We start from the raw sequence: 17,061 nt of genomic DNA on the forward strand, positions 1-17,061 counted from the left end.
TTATTTGTGTATATTTATTTTACTATTAGGTTCACATTCATCCTGTGAAACAGTATATTAATCTAGGGAAAGGATTAGTTTTTCTCCATTTCTTTAGCCTCTGGCCATTAGTTCTAGATATTCTAGAACTGAACATCATAGAAAAGGTTGGTCTTTAAATAGAGCCATCATTATTTACTATCTATTCAGTGTCAAAGTAAAAAGTGAAAGTGAAGTCGCTCAGTTGTGTCTGACTCCTTGTGACCCCATGGACTGTAGCCCACCAGGCTCCTCCATCCATGGGATTCTCCAGGCAAGAATACTGAAGTGGGTTGCCATTTCCTTCTCCAGGGGATCTTCCCGACCCAGGGATCAAACCCAGGTCTCCTGCATTGCAGGCAGACACTTCAACCTCTGAGCCACCAGGGAATTATCTGTTTTGTTTGTTTGCATAGCAAACAACCTACCTCCATGGAGCTCACATGCTAGTAGGGAGAAACTGATAATAAAAACATTTTACAGGCTTCCCTGGTGGCTCAGTGGTAATGAATTCACTTGCCAATGTAGCAGACATGGGTTTAATCCCTGGTCTGGGAAGATCCTACATGTTGCAGAGTAGCTAAGCCCATGCACCACAACTACTGAGTCTCGGCTCTTACTGTTGTTCAGTTGCCAAGTTGTGTCCAGCTCTCTGTGACCCCATAAACTACAGCATGCCAGGCTTTCCTGTATTTCACTATCTCCTTGAGTTAGCTCAAACTCATGTCCACTGAGTCAGTGATACCATCCAACCATCTTATCCTCTGTCGCTCCCTTCTCCTCTTGCCCTCAATCTTTCACAGCATCAGGGTCTTTTCCGGTGAATAGGCTCTTCGCATCAGGTGGCCAAAGTATTGGAGCTTCAGCTTCAGAATCAGTCCTTCCAATGAATATTCAGGGATGATTTCCTTTAGGATTGACTGATTTGATTTCCTTGCTGTCCAAGGGACTCTCAAGGGTCTTCCCCAGCACCACAGTTTGAAAGTATCAATTTTGGGGGCCTCAGCCTTTTTTATGGCCCAACTCTCACATCCATACATGACTACTGGAAAAACCAGTAGTGCTCTGGAAGAAAGTGAAAATGTTAGTCGCTCAGTCATGTCCTACTCTTTGCAACCCCATGGACTGTAGCCTGTCAGGCTCCTCTATCCAAGAGATTCTCCAGGCAAGAATACTGGAATGGGTTGCCATTCCCTTCTCCAGGGAATCTTCCTGACCCAGGAATTGAACTAGGGTCTCCTGCATTGCAGGCGATTCTTTACCAGCTGAGTTAAGAGGGGAATCCAATATATATATTTAATGAGCACTGATAATTACCATGAAAAAAAACTAAGGGAGAGAAAAAAGAAGACAAAAGAGACAATGAGCTTCTGTTCCCTTCTTTTCTTCTGTTTTTCTCCTCCTTCCCTCTTTTCTCTCCCCCTCCTCCTCTCTTTGCACAGGGGCCCTGGCCATGAGATCAGACCCCCAGGGTTCAGTACCACTTGCAGGCCACTGACCTGGCTGAAGGACACCAAACTGAGAGGATCAGTTTTAAGGCAAGAGGGCCACGTTAGTGATTCAATTTAGCAAGAAGGCTGTGGGCTTCAGTGCTTGAAAATATCTAGTCTCCTTGGTCCTGGGGCAGCCCTGCTGGATCACTGCCCCTCAGGGCCCAGTGTCCTCACCTGTAAAACAGGCACAAGAGTCACTGGTTCTCTCCCTGTCTCCTCCCTGCCCTTCCGGTCTCCTTCTCAGGCCCCAGGAGACTTGGCTCTTGGCTCCTGGCCTCAGGGCGAGCACCTAAGACTGAGTTCCTGGTGTTGCCTTGCTGAGGCCCACAGAGCATATCTTACTCCTGGAGTGATGGGCATGGGCGGGGGAACTGCCTCAAATCGTGAAGGGGCTCCAAGCTCAGGAGAGGAGGGTATATTTATCAAACAAGCCACAGAGCTGGGCTTCCAGGCCAGGCACCCACCTTCCAGGAGTCACTGGGTCACCACTACAGTGACCTCTGCACGCTCCCCTCCCCCACACCTCAGGGAAGAAGCAAAGCTTTGAAAAAGGCTTTCAAGGACCCTCAAGAGCTCCTCATCCTGCAGTTTTCCATCACCCCTGCTCCAGTGGTCTGCCTGTACCCAGTGAACTCTCTTTGATCACCCCAGAGCAAGACTCCAGCCTCCATGACCTTCTCTGAGTTCCTAAGGGCAGAACAGTTGGGAATCAAAGGAGAAGCAGCCAGGAAACCACCTGAGGCAAGATTAAAGGGACCAGAGAGGTTCATCAAGATTAAGGAGATCCAGCCACCACTGCACACACCCTAATCTTGTCAGCAACCTCACCCCTTTGAAACTTTGCAGAAGAAGGAATGAAGACTGTTACTGCCTTGATCCTTATCACATACCCTTGCCTGACTATATAATCTCTACCTAGACTTCCATGGTGGCTCAAAAAGTAAAGGGTCCTCCTGCAGTGTAGGAGACCCTGGTTCGATCCCTGCATTGGGAAGGTCCCCTGGAGAAGGGCATAGCAACCCACTCCAGTATTCTTGCCTGGAGAATCCCCGTGGACACAAGAGCCTGGCGGGCTACAGCATAGGGTCACTAAGAGTTGGACATGACTGAGGAACTGACATATCCTCACCAGGGATGGGGGCACAGTCCTTGAGGCACTAGCCTACTATGTTCCCCCTTTACTTGGAAAAGTAATAAAGCCACTCTTTCCTTTTCGTCTTAAAAAAGGAAAAGAAGAAAATGAGTTTTGGTAGGGGTAAGGGTGAAGTGGGTTCAGCTCAGTTTAGTTCAGTTCAGTCACTCAGTCGTGTCCGACTCTTTGCAACCCCATGAATCGCAGCACACCAGGCCTCCCTGTCCATCACCAACTCCAGGAGTTCACTTAGACTCATGTCCATCGAGTCAGTGATGCCATCCAGCCATCTCATCCTCTGTCATCCCCTTCTCCTCCTGCCCCCAATCCCTCCCAGCATCAGAGTCTTCTCCAATGAGTCAACTCTTCACATGAGGTGGCCAAAGGACTGGAGTTTCAGCTTCAGCATCATTCCTTCCAATGAACACCCAGGACTGATCTCCTTCAGAATGGACTGGTTGGATCTCCTTGCAGTCCAAGGGACTCGCAAGAGTCTTCTCCAATACCACAGTTCTAAAGCATCAATTCTTGGGCACTCAGCCTTCTTCACAGTCCAACTCTCACATCCATACATGACCACTGGAAAAACCATAGCCTTGACTAGACGGACCTTAGTCAGCAAAGTAATGTCTCTGCTTTTGAATATGCTATCTAGGTTGCTCATAACTTTGTTCCAAGGAGTAAGCGTCTTTTAATTTCATGGCTGCAGTCACCATCTGCAGTGATTTTGGAGCCCCCAAAAATAAAGTCTGACACTGTTTCCCCATCTATTTCCCATGGAGTGATGGGACCGGATGCCATGATCTTCGTTTTCTGAATGTTGAGCTTTAAGCCAACTTTTTCACTCTCCTCTTTTACTTTCATCAAGAGGCCTTTTAGTTCCTCTTCACTTTCTGCCATAAGGGTGGTGTCATCTGCATATCTGAGGTTATTGATATTTCTCCCGGCAATCTTGATTCCAGCTTGTGCTTCTTCCAGTCCAGCGTTCCTCGTGATGTACTCTGCATATAAGTTAAATAAGCAGGGTGACAATATACAGCCTTGACGTACTCCTTTTCCTAGTTGGAACCAGTCTGTTGTTCCATGTCCAGTTCTAACTGTTGCTTCCTGACCTGCATACAGATTTCTCAAGAGGCAGGTCAGGTGGTCTGGTATTCCCATCTCTTTCAGAATTTTCCACAGTTTATTGTGATCCACAGAGTCAAAGGCTTTGGCATAGTCAGTAAAGCAGAAATAGATGTTTTTGTGGAACTCTCTTGCTTTTCGATGATCCAGCGGATGTTGGCAATTTGATCTCTGCTTCCTCTGCCAGGCCTCTCTGTCCCTCACCATCTCCCAGAGTTTGCCCAAGTTCATGTCCATTGCACCAGTGATGTCATCCAGCCATCTCATGCTCTGATGCCCTCTTTTCCTTCTGCCCTCAATTTTCCCCAGCATTAGGGACTTTTCCAATGAGTTGGCTGTTTGTATCAGGTGACCAAAATACTGGAGCTTTAGCTTCAGCATCAGTCCTTCCAACTTCCCTGGTGGCTCAGGTGGTACAGCTTCTGCCTACAATGCGGGAGACCCAGGTTTGATCCTTGGGTTGGGAAGATCCCGTGGAGAAGGAATGGTATCCCACTCCAGTACTCTTGCCTGGAAAATCCCATCGACGGAGGAGTCTGGTAGGCTACAATCCATGGGGCCGCAAAGAGTCGGACACAACTGAGCAACTTCACTTACTTACTAGCTTCAGCATCAGTCCTTCCAATGAGTATTCAGGGTTGATTTTCTTTAAGATTGACTGGTTTATCTCCTTGCTGTCCAAAGGATTCTCAGGAGGCTTCTCCAGCACCACAGTTCGAAGGCATCAATTCTTTGGCACTCTGCCTTCTTTACAGTCCAACTCTCACAACTGTATGTGACTACTGGGAAGACCATTGCCTTGACTTTATGCACTTTTGTTGGGAGAGTGATGTTTCTGCTTTTCAACACACTGTATAGGTTTGTCATAGCTTTCCTGCCAAGAAGCAATTGTCTTCTGATTTCATGGCTGCAGTCACCATCTGCAGTGATTTTAGAGCCCAAGAAGAGAAAATCTTGTCACTGCTTCCACCTTTCCCCTTCTATTTGCCATGAAGTAATAATCAGATGTCATAATCTTAGTTTTACTAACAGTTTTAAGCTAAATTTTTCACTCTCCTCCTTCCCCTCATCAAGAGGTTCTTTAGTTCCTCTTCACTTTCTGCCTTTAGAGTGGTATCATCTGCATATCTGAGGTTGCTGATGTTCCTCATGCCTATCTTGATTCCCCCCTTGTAACTCATTCAGCCCAGCATTTCCTATGATGTGCTCAGTGTATAGGTTAAATAAACAGGGTGACAACAGACAGTCCTGTCATACTTCTTTCTCAATCCTCAACCAAGCAGTTCCATACAGGGTTCTAACTGTTGTTTCTTGACTGGCACACAATTTTCTCAGGAGACAGTTAAGACGGTCTAGTATTCCTGTCTCTTTAAGAACTTTCCACAGTTTGTTATGACCCACATGGTCAAAGGCTTCAACGTAGTGAATGAAACAGAGGTAGCCAAAGACGGAGAAGCTGCATACAGTCAGCAAAAACAAGACCTGGAGGTTGACAAGCTTACATATGTATAAAATCTGAAGCAGGAGATAGGAGGAAGTTACATGGAATATCTAGGGGTAAAGAAGCACAGGTAGAAAGAACAGCTTGTGCAAAGCCCTGGGAGAGGCATGCCAGGTATTTATGAGGAACAAAGTAGCCAGTGTAACTGAAGGAAGTTCTAGGCATTGAGGTCAGAGACATAACCATAAACCATTGTAGGAATTCCCCAAGTGATATGGGAAGCCATCAAAGGGTTTTGGGATAAGATGTGACAAGATATGCTTTAGGTTTTAAAAAACTGATTTGATTGCCATCTTGGGAATAGACTGTAGGAAGCAACAGAAAGTAGGGAGATTATTTAGGAAATTAGTCAAGCTTTATGGACTGACAATGGAGTTGTGATTCAATGAAATGGGGAAAGATTGCACGTATAGCATGTTTGCGAAGAAAGATGAGGAATTTAGTTTTGAATATGGTGGCTCAGGCAGTAAAGAACCTGCGGGCAATGCAAGAGATCTCCCACAATGCAGGAGACCTGGGTTGGATCCCTGGGTCAGGAAGATCCTCTGGAGAAGGAAAGGGCAACACACTTCCATATTCTGGCCTGGGAAATCCCATAGACAGAGGAGCCTGGCAGGCTACAGTCCATAGGGTCGCAAGAGTTGGACATGACTTAGTGTTAAACCACCACCAGTGGCAAATAGATGCCAATTAGATAAACAAATGGTGAAATGGGAAATAGGAATCAATACAGTTGGAGAGTGAGTGGGAAGGGCTGGAGATTGGGAGTCATCAACCCATAAAAAGTGAAAGTTAGTCACACAGTCATGTCCGACTCTTCGCGATTCCATGGACTGCAGCCTGTCCCACTCTTCTGTCCATGGATTTCTCCAGGCAAGAGTACTGGAGTGGGTTGTCATTTCCTTCTCCAGGGATCTAACCAACCTGGGGATCGAACCCAGGTCTCCCACATTGCAGGTGGATTCTTTATCAGCTGAACCACAGGGGAAGCCCCATCAACCTGTAAATGCTATTTAAAACTCTTATGGTGGTGGGTTAGTTGCTAAGTAGTGTCCAACTCTTGCGATCCCATGGACTGTAGCCCACTAGGCTCCTCTGTCCATGGGATTTTCCAGGCAAGAATAATTTAAAACTCTAAGGTTGGGTAAGATCTCTGAGAGTTGTGTGTAGTAGCATCTGTAGGTTGAGTAGTTTAATAGAGTAGCCAGCTGAGTAGAGAAGAAATAATTGGCTATTTAAAGTCACTAGACTTGTCAGTTATCATGTGTATAAACTTTCCATCTTGGACCTGGACTCAGTTTTGGAGTTGAGGGCCATTATGTGATAATTTAAATCTATAAGGTATGTTTCATTTGAAATGGAAATAGATGAGAAGAGATACCAGTACAGCTTACAGGACAGGAAAAAAAAAAAAAAAAAAACATGTTAGGACTAGGAACCAGACAATTTTGCTAGTTATTTAATAAGAAAGCATAGATCTTTCTATTTTTTGATATATAAAAAAATCTTATGGAAGTTTTTCTTGTACTTTTTAATTGTAATAGAACTTACTTCACAAAAAATTTACCATTTTAACCATTTTTAAGTGTACAATTCAGTAGCATTAACTACAATCACAATGTTCTGCAACCAACCACACTTTCAGGGCCTTTAAATTCTTCACATTAGACAGGCAAATTATAAATAATGATAGCATTTTCTGGTGGAAATTGAGTATTAGGAAGATGGGAAAAAACAAGTTTGAAATCTGAACTCTTCATTAGTGATAAATATTCGCTAGAAAGACTTTGCCGAGGCTTATCCATAGAAAGAGAAATGGGGAACCAGTGTCAAAAATAGGAAAGGTTGGAGTAAATACTAACAAAAATCTTAATAGATACTTTCTGAGAGGATAAAAGTTCAGAACAACTTTGGTCACAGTGAATAGGAATAAATTTTGGTCAACTGAGAGATGATGAGGGATGCTCAGGAAGAGAATAGTGCCAGGTAAGGGGTGGTTTAAAAAGAGTCTATAATGCAGTGGGACCAGGGAGAAGAAACTTGGAAGTTCCTGGGAGTTTAGGAGTTGGTGGGGAATAGGGCAGAAATCCAGAGCAAAGCAGAAGGCACAGATTCAGAAAGTCCTGGCAAAGCAGAAGTATTTGTGTAATTCCTAGGGCCCCAAAGAAAAAAGATCTTGCTTTAGCAATTATTTCTTTGGCAGAGCTGATGGGAATGGAATTGAGCGACTGAACTGAATTGAACTGAACTGAGGGGGTTGATGCTGCTGCTGCTAAGTCACTTCAGTCATGTCCGACCCTCAGCGACCCCATGGATTGCAGCCTTCCAGGCTCCTCCGTCCATGGGATTTTCCAGGCAAGAGTACTGGAGTGGGGTGCCATTGCCTTCTCCTAGTAGGGGGTTAGGGAGGCAGAAACTGAGGCTCATTAAGAAGTTCAGAGAAGGCAGAACTGATTTGGTGAGAAAGAGTGTGCAATGTGAGTACAATTTCATAAGTTCCTGGAAGGAGTGAAGAACCGAAATTTGGTTCCGAAAAGGTTCATTTTAGGGAGTTCAGAAGGCAGCCCGATGGACGGTTACAGGGCGGGAGAGAGCTTTCTGAGGCGGCGAGTTTGGAAAGGATCTTCTCCCCTGGCCATACTCCCCTCCTTCTGTCTGTAACAGAAGAGGCCTGAAAAGCGAAGCCAGAAGTAGGGATGTGGGGTGAAGCTGGGTGAAGGGGAGGCGTCCTGCCGGGGCGACTCCCGCAGCGGGCCTCGACCCAGGCCCCGCCCCTGGTTACGCCATCAGCCCGCGCCGCGCGGTGCTGCCCGTGGTCTTCCGCCCCGCCCGCGCGGCGGTCGGTGGCCTGTCACTACCTGCTCCGTTCATGGCTAGGGCCCTTGGGTTGTAAATTGACGACCAAAGCTCCCGACGCGGCCCTGGTCCTGATGGCGGCGGCGGCGGCGGCCCTGGCAGCCGCCGAGCCACCTCCCGCGATGCCGCAGGCGGCAGGAGCCGGAGGGCCCGCCGCCCGCCGAGACTTCTACTGGCTGCGCTCCTTCCTGGCTGGAGGTGGGTGACCCCCTGGGGGACCTGGCCGCGCGCGGAGTGGCCAGGGCGGGATCCCGGGCAGATCGGGTGTAAGCAGCAGAGATGACATTCTTCGACTCTGGCTGCTCCAGTGCCCAGCCAGGTGTTTGCCCGACCTGCTGTAATCTCTAATAATCACTGGACTAGTGACAGCAGGATTCTGGGGAGAAACGGCCTCGAGGATAGGCTGGGGATGTGGAAGGGCATAACCAGGCACCCATTCTTCAAGGTTGGATAGCAGGGAAAAGAGGGGAGCCCCGTAAAGGACCCCAGGATTTCAGTGAAACATGCTGGGCACTTCTTTTCTTTTATAGAGACTGCGCACGATCGAGTGTAGAATTGGATTTTGCTGTTTGCTTAAAAGAAAGAGAAAAAAAAAAAAAGCAAATACTGGAAGACAGCTGTTTAAGAATGACTGGGAAATTGTGCAAAACTGTCTACAACCAAAACTGGTTCCGTTGGTTCTAGCAAACTGTGCAATAGCTACTTGACATGTAGCTGGTGCAACCCTGCTGTTGGTGTGAATGTGGGGCCGGAAGTTTCATGTTATCTCTCAGAAATTTCTTCTGCTTTCCCATAAAGAAATGTTTCAGTCTCTACCCTCTCTTAATTGGCTGGGTTGTCATCACTTAATTTTTAAGGCTGGGACTTTTTAAAATTTCACATTATAAGCACTTGTAGAAAGATATGTGTACATTGCAGTAGTATTATTTTGTTCTGCTGATAAAAACGGAGACGGCAATGACAACCCACTCCAGTACCCTTGCCTGGAAAATCCCATGGATGGAGGAGCCTGGTAGGCTGCAGTCCATGGGGTCAGGAAGAGTCGGAACGACTGAGTGACTTCACTTTCACTTTTCACGTTCATGCATTGGAGAAGGAAATGGCAACCCACTCCAGTGTTCTTGCCTGGAGAATCCCAGGGACAAGGGAGCCTGGTGGGCTGCCGTCTATGGGGTCACACAGAGTCAGACATGGGACTGAAGCGACTTAGCAGCAGCAGCAGCTGATTAAAAGGTCATTATTTATACAAGGAAATATTTGAGTGCCTGCTCTGTTTCTGTTACAGGCTCAGTGTACATCAGGGAACAAAACAAGGATCCTAGAGTTTATATTGGTTGGGGACTTGTGGTGAGAAAGACAATGAACAACATGGAAAAAATAAGTTGTATGGTATATTAGAGTTGACAAGTGAAATGGGAAGAAGTAAAAAGGATAATGGGCCAAAGAAATGGAGAAGCTAACTGGTACAGTATTAAATAGGATAATTTGTGGTACATCTCACTGGGAGAATGATACAAGCAAACTTGAAAAGGGGAGGGAATTTAGCAAGTTGATTTCTAAGGTGGAGCATTCCAGGTGGAAAGAAAAGCTAAAGCAAAATCTTCAAAGTCAAGGAGGGCCTTGTCATTCAAAGAACATCAGTGAAACCTGTGCAACTGGAGCCAAGTGATATTGATGGGGCAAGGAGTTTAGAAAGTTAAAGGGAACAGGAAGTGAAGGGTCTTGCAAGCCATTGTAAAGATTCTGATCTTTACTGGAGTGAAGTAAGGAGTCATTACACGTCTGTAGTAGAGAAGTGACCTATATGACGTATTTCCAAAGGATCGCTTTGGCTGCTCTTTGGAGAATAACTGTAGGGATGTAAATATGGGAGATGGGGGCGCCAGTGTGGTGGTTTTTACAATAATTCAGATGTTAGCTGATGGGTACTTGAATCAGGTTAGTAGCAGGGGAGGTGGTGAAAAATTATGATAATCTGAATATGAAAAGAATACATGGTTTTCTGACAGGTTAGAGATAGGGTAAGGAAGAGAAGTCAAGGGGGACTTATTTTGGTCTGAACACCTGAAAGGATGAAGTTGAAACAGGCAGCCTGTAGTTGGAACAGCTTTCATGATAGTGGTGGGGAAAGATCAGGAATTCAGTTTGGGCATGTTATATTTTGTGATGTTGACACTGGAGTAGAGTCTTGGTAACATGTAGGCCAGGTTGGCAACTAGGACTCTCATATGCTACTGGTAATGCAAATTGGTACAGTCACTTTGGAGAACTGGCTGTGTGGTTATCTATGGGCATTTGTATACCCGCAGTTGATCCAGCTATGATCCAACAGTTCCACTCTGACATATATACCCAACATATGTATTTATGTTCTTATTTTTGATACTCATACTATCCCTAAAGCAGAAGCAACCCACATGTCCATCAGTGTTAGAATATATAACTGAAATATGGTATTATCATAGAATGAAATACCAATAACACTGAAAATGAGTAAATTCCTGCCACACCAACAATGTGTATGAATCTCACAAGTGTAATAATGAACAGGAGGAAGCCAGATACACTCACTACATACTGTGTAATTATATTTGTATAAAGCTCAGAAACAGCCAAAGCTAAATCCATATTGTTGGAACTCAGAGGACATTTGGTTGTCTCTGAGAAGCAACAAATAGTGATTTGAGTATAAGAGAGGGACTTTTGGGAGACTGGTAATATCCCATTCTTTTTGATTTGGGTGACCTTTCTGTGGATCACAGAACTAAGATTACATGTACTGAGACTAAGAGTTTGCATGCTGCAGTGAAGATCCCCTGTGTGGGACAGCCAAATGAATAAATAAATAAATATTAAAAAAGGAGTACTTACCTCAGAATGTAATTGTAATGATTAAATTAAAAAGTACCTGTCTGCCGTTGAATCTCTTAACCTAGTAACTTGTACAAAGGAAAGCATACTTGTTTTTTTTTACCGATGATTAGCAATGGTCTTTGGCAAATATCTCAAGTTTAGTTGCTTAAAATGAAGATAAAGGCTACTTGACCTAACTCAGTGGACTTTTGTAATGATTAATCGAGCCATAAAGTAATATGAGGAGCAAGATATTATAAAAGAAACTACTTATTCAGCAGATTCTAAATAATTTTTATATGGTTAATGCATAATGACTGGGAAGATAACAAACTATTCTGAAACCAAATATACCCCAATGCAAATTATTTTTAGTTTATCCTCAATTTTGAGTGACCATGACTGTTATTTCCATTAGTTCAGATAAGAGAAGCTTCATACAGAAGCTTACATGTGGATTTAATATTTGAGTACAAATAGGCAACTTATTTCTGGATATCTCAGAATATGGGTTTTAGCACCAGTTACATGCTGAGCTATTAAGTAAATGTGTGTGGATTTTAAAAGATTTTGTCTTACATTTAAAACAATTTTGTAAAGTAAGACTGCATTCATTCATTCATTGAGTAAATAGGTACTGAGTACCTGTTGAATGCCAGCCCCTGAACTAGTCTCTGGGGATGTAGTAGTGAAGCAACCCATGAAATTCCAGTACTCTTTCATCTTTCTTAACAAATATGTGATGATGAACATAATTATAGAAAAGACACCAAAGACTTTTTTGTCCACCTTTTTGTAATAGTAAAATCTCATTTGGTTGAGTGCTTGCTACATATAAGCTACTTCACAAAAGTGTCTTAGTCTGTTCAGGCTTCTATAACAAATACACTATAATCTGGGAAACTCATAAGAAAAAACTTCTTTCTCCAAGTTCTTGAAACCAGGAGGTCCAAGGTCATGGTGCCAGTAGCTGTCTGGGGAGACCCTGCTTCATCATAGCTGTCAACTTCTCACTGTGTTTTTACACAGTGCAATGGGCCAACGATACCTCTGAGGCCTCTTTTTGTGGGGGATGGTGCTTGTGGGATCCTAGTTCCCTGACCTGGGATGGAACCTCTGCTTCTCTCAGAGGGAGCACAGAGCCTTAACCACTGGACCACCAGGGAAGTCTCTCTGGGGCCTCTGTTATAAGGGCATTAATTCCATTCATGAGTGTCCTAATTACCTCCTCTAATACCACCTCCCACCTCTAAATACCATCACTAGGAATTAGTTTTCAACATACAAATTTTCTGTTCAATTCAGTTTAGTCGCTCATTTGTGTCTGACTCTTTGTGACCCCATGGACTGCAGCACACCAGGCTTCCCTGTCCATCATCAACTCCCAGAACCTACTCAAACTCATGTTCATTGTGTTGATGATGCCATCCAACCATCTCATCCTCTGTTGTTCCCTTCTCCTCCTGCTCTCAATCTTTCCCAGCATCAAGATCTTTTCAAATGAGTCAGCTCTTCGCATCAGGTGGCCAAAGTATTGGAGTTTCAGCTTCAGGATCAGTCCTTCCAATGAACGTTCAGGACTGGCTTCTTTTAGGATTGACTGGTTGGCTTTCCTTGCAGTCCCAGGGACTCTCAAGAGTCTTCTCCAACACCACAGTTCTAAAGCATCAATTCTTTGGCGCTCAGCTTGCTTTATAGTCCAACTCTCACATCCATACCTGACAGCTTGAAAAACCATAGCCTTGACTGGACAGACTTTGTTGCCAAAGTAATATCTCTGCTTTTTAATATGCTGTCTAGGTTGGTCATAACTTTTCTTCCAAGGAGCAAGTGTCTTTTAATTTCATGGCTGCAGTCACCATCTGCAGTGATTTTGGAGCCCCCCAGAACAAAGACTCTCACTGTTTCCATTGTTTCCCCATCTATTTGCCATGAAGTGATGGGGCTGGATGCCATGATCTTATTTTTCTGAATGTTGAGCTTTAAGCCAACTTTTTCACTCTCTTTAACTTTCATCAAAGGCTCTTTAGTTCTTCTTCACTTTCTGCCATAATGGTAGTGCCACCTGCGTATCTGAGGTTATTGATATTTCTCTTGGCAATCTTAATTCCAGCTTGTGCTTCATCCAGCCTGGCGTTTTGTATGATGTACTCTGCATAGAAGTGAAATAAGCAGGGTGACAATAGCCTGGATGTACTCCTTTCCCGATTTGGAATTTTGGGGAACACAAACTGTATACAGCAAAAAGTCTTTATATATTATCACCTTAGAAGCATGCCAAGCTAGTAGGGCTGAACTGGATTCTGATTTACGTTAAAGCCCATGTATGTACTTTACTCTTATCAACATGTCTGCACAGTGCCATGTGGTAGGGACAAAATACATAATTGCTGCATGACTGAATGTAGTAGTGAAGGGACCCACAAAGTTCCAGTACTCTTGCATCTTTCTTAACAAATATGCAGTGATGAAGAGCTGAACATAATCATAGAAAAGACACCAAGGACTTTTTTGTCTACCTTTTTATAATAGTAATAACTCATTTGGTTGAGTGGTTATTACATGTAAGGTACTTCACAAAAATGTCTCAGTCTGTTCTGCCTTCTTAACAAAAGTACTATAATCTGAGTAACTTGTAAGAATAAACTTCTTGTGCTGTAAGTGAATAACTGAATTTTATGGGTAAAATTTGGTTATTTCTATGAGAAGTCATCCAGAAGAAGATGTTTCAAACAGAGTCTTGTAGCTGTTTAAATACCTCCAAGTGTCTGTCCCATCACCACATTTAGCAAGATTCCAGTGTTCATCAGCAATTAGGGGGCAGATTTACACTCTTTAAACTTATTTTCAAGCCTGACATGCTCAATTATTAAGTTATAGAGAATGGGAGCCAATCGTCTTCATGTCTCTGCTTCTGGGCAGTTCTCTTTGTGGAGATCAAATGAGAGATTAGAGAGTTTGCTAGCTGAATCAGTTCAGTTCACTTGCTTAGTCGTGTCTGACTCTTTGTGACCCTGTGGACTGCAGCACGCCAGGCTTCCCTGTCAATCACCAACTCCCAGAGTTCACTCGAACTCATGTCCATTGAGTCGGTGATGCCATCCAACCATCTCATCCTCTGTCTTCCCCTTCTCCAGCCTTTAATCTTTCCCAGCATCAGACTTCAATGAGTCAGTTCTTCGCATCAGTTCAGTTGTGTCTGAATTTATTTATTTTTTATTTATTAGCCAAATTTATGTATTTATTATTTGTTTATTAGCCAGATAAATTTAATCATGATTTCTATTTGGAAAGAAATGGTATGCTATGTCTTCCTGATCTTTTCAAATTTTGTAGGTATTGCTGGATGCTGTGCCAAAACAACAGTTGCTCCCTTGGATCGAGTAAAGGTTTTGTTACAAGCTCACAACCACCATTACAAACATTTGGGTGAGTTGACAGATGCTGAAGATAAAAATGAAAATGTTATCCATTTGCTGGCTTGGTTTCTAGTTGTGAATTATAGTGGAACGAGGACACAAGAGGGAGTTCAAGTTTGGAGGCAAATTTACAGGAGATGTAGCTGTTACCATTTTAATATTTTCATTTGCGATAGTGGTTATGTAGTTATCATTTTAGGGTACTAATGTACTCTGAACTAAAATCTTTGAATCATTAAAGTAAATACTACATATTTGTTTATTGAGATTAACAAATCACGTCCTTAACAGACACACGTAACAGCTTAGCTTGATTAAAAAAAAAATACAGTGATACAGATTAGGTTGTTCCTTTAAACGCTTAAGTGTGTGTTGTAGATACCTTAGGACAAACAGAATCCAGTGCAGTTAGTATATATTGATAAACTTGCATTGTTAAATAAATATCAAGTCCTTAGTTCTTCCTTACAGACATAAAAATCAGCTATTATAATTAACTTGGACACTCTAATAACATATCATTGGTGGAAAGAAAAATTTTTTATAGCTCTTTTTGGAGGGCATTTTGATAATATACATCAAAGTCTTGAAAAGATAGATCCTCTTTGGCTTTGCAATTCTAGTTCTAGGAGTTGTTTTAAGAAAGTAATCAGAAATATGCTCAAAGAGGTATATACAAGAATCAAAGTATTATTTTTGTTGGTTTAAAAAATAAGAGCCAACCAAAATGTTTAATAACAGAGAATTGGTTAAGTTAAATAATAAGTATTATTTAAATAAATAAGTCCATATTATAGACTCTTTTGCAATCATAAAAATTATAAAAGAATATTAACTGACTAGGAAGGATGTTCGTAATAGTTAAATGAAAAAATGTTGCAAATGATTTAATGACATTGCATTTTATCTAAGTAAATGTCTGTTTAGAGAAAATGCTAGAAGGAGAAATATGAACATTAAGTGCTTAATTTTCAATGGTGAGATTATAGGTAATTTTTTTTCTCTAAACTTATTTGTAATACATATTGAACATATATTAACTCTTAAATCAGAGAGCAAAAGATTTAAAACAAAAAAATTAATGTGGACAGACACCAAGAAAAAAGTTAGGTCAAGGCAACTAACTCATAATACTCCATTGCTTTTGCAGTTTTATGCTTCAGTGATGTATGCTCTGCATGATCTATCCATCATTTTATAAGGATATTTAACAGAGTGAATAATTCAGTTATTTTAACAACTGGGTTTTTAAAAAGTGATTTGATTTTTATTTATTGTGGCTCATTTTATTGTCAGTAAGTAAATCTGCTCTTTAAATTGAAAGAAAAAAATTGCTAATATCTCTGTGTCCAGGAATGAATTTATTATCTTTACAGTGTACTGCTCACTTAGGTATAGAAAGAAAATCAGATCTTTGAAATTATTGAGAGACTATATATAAAACTGGAAAGGAAGGAAATGATTTTCTTTTGTTGTCTAAATTGAGGATGAAAGGAGTTTATTGCTTAGTATCTGGTGGTGTTTAACAATGACCCAACATATGAATGTCTGAGCAGTATTGTTTTATTCCTTTAAACTTCTCCCCATGCTGATGTATGTTGTTTTGTTTCCTGATTTGTAATCATTAGGTTACATATTCACATTAGATTTCACGCTCTACAGGGCTGCATGCCATGGGTTGCAGTGTATCCTACAAGGCATTCAGAACTTAAAATAGAATTCCTGGAATGCAGGAACGAACATATTGGTATACTTTAATGTATCTTTGAAATATATACCCCCCCAAAAAAAAGTATTAGTGGCTTTTTAATTTATTTGAAAAATGTTGGGCATTGTATTCTAGATGCCTCCCTTTTTACATGCATAAGGTAGTTTTTAAGCTTTGCTTAAATGTAAAAGCAAACATGATTTTTCACAAAGATGAAAAAGATACGCTATTGAATAAGACTTCACTTTAGCTTCTTTTAAAAAGTGTATAGCATTACTTCCAAGGCATCAAAAACTTCTTTTTATTTTGAATCAAAATTATTCTGACCAAATGAAAAACAAGGGTTGTAATTAGAATTTCTTCTTCCCCAATTTGCAATGAGTGTAAGGAATTTTTTTCCTGTAATATATTGAAAATCTTTGACCTCCATTTAACTTTTTATAACCAATGTGATATAAAAATAGGGAGTTGAATCATAATAGGCTTATTTAAAAATCCTCTTAATTCTGTTATCTTTATGTTTTATTTTTATTTTTTGAATGTATAATATTTTCACACGTTCATAATTCATAAAGTATAAAAGCAAACATCTTTCTCCCTCTTCATCCTTGCATTAGAATTAAGCATTTTTACAATTTTTTTCCATTTCCCTTCGGAGGTTATATATACAAGCGTATGCTTATATTTTATCAAATGTTCCTTGCAATTCTAGCTTGATAAAAATAAGAAGGATATAGAAAAGGATCTAAATAACACACAAGCTTGATATAACATAGACACAGAAGACTTTTCACTCTACAGAGAATATATATTCTTTCCAAATATGCTTATAACACATGCAAAAATTGGTTCAATGTTATACCATAAAGAAAAATCTTGATTTCCCAAAGTAGTAATAGTACAGACTATAGGTTGAAGGAGAAAAAACAGTGTAATTATCTCAAGGGATATTTAAA

The 17,061-nt window shown here is 41.7% G+C and overlaps 1 protein-coding gene across 1 annotated transcript in view; it reads left to right on the top strand.

Annotated features, from left to right (window-relative positions):
• Positions 1 to 8,087: 8,087 nt before the first annotated feature.
• The window catches only part of SLC25A16 (solute carrier family 25 member 16), a 28,795-nt gene continuing 19,821 nt past the window's right edge, over positions 8,088 to 17,061 (top strand). Inside the window, exons 1-2 of the mRNA XM_040242280.1 lie at positions 8,088 to 8,323; positions 14,315 to 14,407. The gene's annotated coding sequence lies outside the window, so the exon portion shown is untranslated. The remainder of the gene's footprint in view (positions 8,324 to 14,314; positions 14,408 to 17,061) is intronic.

This window comes from Oryx dammah, unplaced genomic scaffold (genome assembly GCF_014754425.2).
Source record: "Oryx dammah isolate SB20612 unplaced genomic scaffold, SCBI_Odam_1.1 HiC_scaffold_6, whole genome shotgun sequence".
NCBI lineage: Eukaryota > Metazoa > Chordata > Mammalia > Artiodactyla > Bovidae > Oryx > Oryx dammah.